This window comes from Chanos chanos, chromosome 16 (genome assembly GCF_902362185.1).
Source record: "Chanos chanos chromosome 16, fChaCha1.1, whole genome shotgun sequence".
Taxonomy (NCBI): Eukaryota; Metazoa; Chordata; class Actinopteri; order Gonorynchiformes; family Chanidae; genus Chanos; species Chanos chanos.
In genome coordinates this window covers 12,830,757-12,834,113 of record NC_044510.1, presented here as the reverse complement: position 1 = coordinate 12,834,113, position 3,357 = coordinate 12,830,757, and positions in this window count along the sequence as shown.

Below are 3,357 nucleotides of genomic sequence, written 5' to 3'. Positions count from 1 at the left end.
GCACAACTTGCTTGACACCCCCCTCCCCCAAAACGTGTCATTATATACACACACACACACACACACACACACACACACACACACATCCAAACTATATATGTATAAAAATATGTAAAATCACACTGTCACAAACATCATAGACAGGAACACCATCTCCTATTCTTATCAAACTCTTCTTTTATTAATAGAAAGCAATATAATATTCCATTTCTCAGATCGCTATCTGAACGGGTGCGGTCAGAAAGAGCCTAGACAGTCGTTTGTCGGTGGCGATAGCTGGGGTGAGCGGAGCTACAGTGGAAGAGACATGTGGTTGAAAAACGATAAGACACCACTCAGCGTAATCTCTGTCAACGAATTACCGAGACGCGTTGGCTGTGCACCATGAAACTGAGCGAAATTGAATACGTTACGTATTGATGACGGCAGCGAGTCATTTCATCGGCCATGTCCCAGTGGAAACTTTGATAAGTCATATTCACGGGGCTATTGAGTCTGGAAGTCCTGGATTTGATTTATTTATTTATTTTTCTTAAAATATCCATATCCCCTTGGGTTAATAGGTCTAATGATACGTGGCTATAAGATGTAATGTCTAGCTCAAGTGTATATTACTTACTCCGTTAGGCCTTGTGGATATGCATTGTGTGTGTATGTGTGTGTGTGTGTGTGTGTGTGTGTGTGTAAACAGAGAGGGAGATATTGTGATCAGTTCATTTTCAATAACAGTGGTTTAAGAGGACTTCTCACAGATATATCTAATCGATTCACAAATAGAATTTTAATCCACCTCTTAGAACCGACTCGATAAAAATCCGAGAAATAAACCGAACCCAACGCTGGATGGAGGCTATGGGGAATACCAGTCAAGAAGACAAGAAGCCCTGTAATTCTGACAGCATTAAAAATTCATGGCTCGAGGCTTTTCAGATGGTGCATTCAGTTAAGACACTGTCACACGTTGTGGAGTTGAGTCCTACATCTGGGAATCCTGCTTTATCCCGACCCTCGACTGCCGTCAGCGGGCCGGGATCCTATTCACGGCTTGTCGGTGATCGTTGCGTTGTGTTTCTTAACAATGCTGCGTAGCTTGTGAAAGACATGGGACAAAAATGAATAAAGAGGCAAAGGTGCAGTTACATCTCGACTGAGGTGGTTGCTGTTTGGCTGGAAAACCAAGACGATCCGAACGTTTCCGAACGACGTGAGTTCATGGATGTTCAGATGTTTAGGAGACATTCTGGGCACCTCCTCCCGAGCCGTCCCTCTTCCCCTGCCGAAAGAGAAATTTCTGGAGAAGGCTTTTTTTTCCGTCACGTCCTGAGCTAATTCGTGATGTCTTTCACGTAACGGCACTGACATATTCGGCGTTGAAGACGTCAGCGCTGATTTATGGCACCAGGGTTTTGCTGCTGGCAAGCAACGCAGCACATATCAGAGTCATATTTATATTGCGTTGTTTCAGTAATGAATTTTGTTTAGGCTCGAAGTCACCCGTTCATTCATCAAAGATCCTGAACGCACCCATACAATACGCAAATGAGACATTTCAGTTCCATTACGCCTGGTGATTTCAACATTGTGGCCTATGATCTTTTGAAGATAATTTTGGACGAAGGTCTTTCTTTTACTTGTGTGCTAAAATCTAGAACAGTGTTGAAATCTTCTTCTCTCTTATATTAAATGTATCTCTTATATTATCAGGCCTTCTTTCCATCCTTGTTAGAAGGTATGCACTCTCTCTCTCTATCTCTCTCTCTCATACACACACACACACTCTCTCTCTTACAAACACACACACACACACACACACACACACACACACACACTCTCTCTCTCTCTCATACGGTCTCTCTCTCATACACACACGCACACACACACACACACACACGTTCACACTTTCCTCTATCTGCACACTTCCTTTTCTATTTTCTGACTTCCCTCTCTTATTATCACAGCAATTCCCTTTCGTACCATGTGCCTTGCGGCAGAACAACACGCTGATGTAGCAGCAATGTATTAATTACCTGTAATAACATGTTTTATGTGTGAATCACTTTGGGCAAGACCACGTACTAAATAAACAAAACCGTAAATTGCAAAATGACATTTGTAACATTGGTGCATGTTCTTGCAGTCTACCTTTTCCTGTACAGATAAAAAAAAATTGCTTTTGAATCAGGGTGATATTTTCAAGCACGTTTTCTTTCCTCTCCCCTCCTCTCCTCTCCTCTCCTCTCCTCTCCTCTCCTCTCCTCTCCTCTCCTCTCCTCTCCTCTCCTCTCCTCTCCCCTCCTTTCCTCTTCTTCCTCTTTCTGCCTGACATGGAAGGAGAACATCTTTCTGACAATGCCTCCTGTTTCGGAATCAAACCCACGGAACCGTTAAGGAAGGTCGTTTCCTTGTTCCGTTTTTTTCCTGGAACGGAGAGGCACGGCACCTTACTAAAGCAGGCTCCTCCATAATTCAGCCACGTTGTTTTTTTTTGTTTTTTTTCAAGATGCTTCCGTCTGACCTTTCGTGATGTTCGGTTAAAGCCGCGGCGTAGGGTTGTCACTTTAGGTCGGATGTCGCCGTGGCCAAAACGACAAGGTCAGAGCGAAAGACGTCCCAGACCGCATGACGTCATGCTGTCACAGTCTGTTAGTGTATCATCTGCTTTTTTCTGACATGCTTACATCTGATCTCAGATCAGTGCGCACACTTCCATGTCCTGCTTATTTATGTATTTACTTATTTACTCACTTTTTCCAGTAAATCTCACCGAGATTGCGAACCTCTTTCTCAACAAAGTCCTGACAAAATGCACATGGAATACATACGCCTATATAAATCCATAACAAATACACACACACACACACACACACACACATATATATACATAGTTCATCCATGTGGAACTTTTCAGGGTGGATAAAGATACAAATTACAATGGTTACGTGATTGTAAGGCCGTAGAGAACACGCAGACAACAAATGTTTTCATTGTTCAATAAAATCGATGAGACCTCTGCCCTTGGAGGCCTTCGCTTCGCTAGCACGAAATTAACCTGGTAACCTTAATATAATTCAAAATCTCTCTCTCTCTCTCTCTTTCTCTCTCCCTCTCTCTCTCTCTCTCTCTCTCTTTCTCTCACACACACACACACACACACACACACACACACATACCATCCCATAGTTCTCTGATGAGGAACAGAGTGGGTATTACGTCTTCATCAGACATTTCAAAGGTTGTCCTGACCTGAGCCAATGTTTCAGGGTTTCCACTGAATGCATAAAGTGGGGTTTAATGGGATTTCAGTGTGCAGCAGCTGAGACATTGACAGACGTGTTTCAACTGGCTGTAACGCTACAG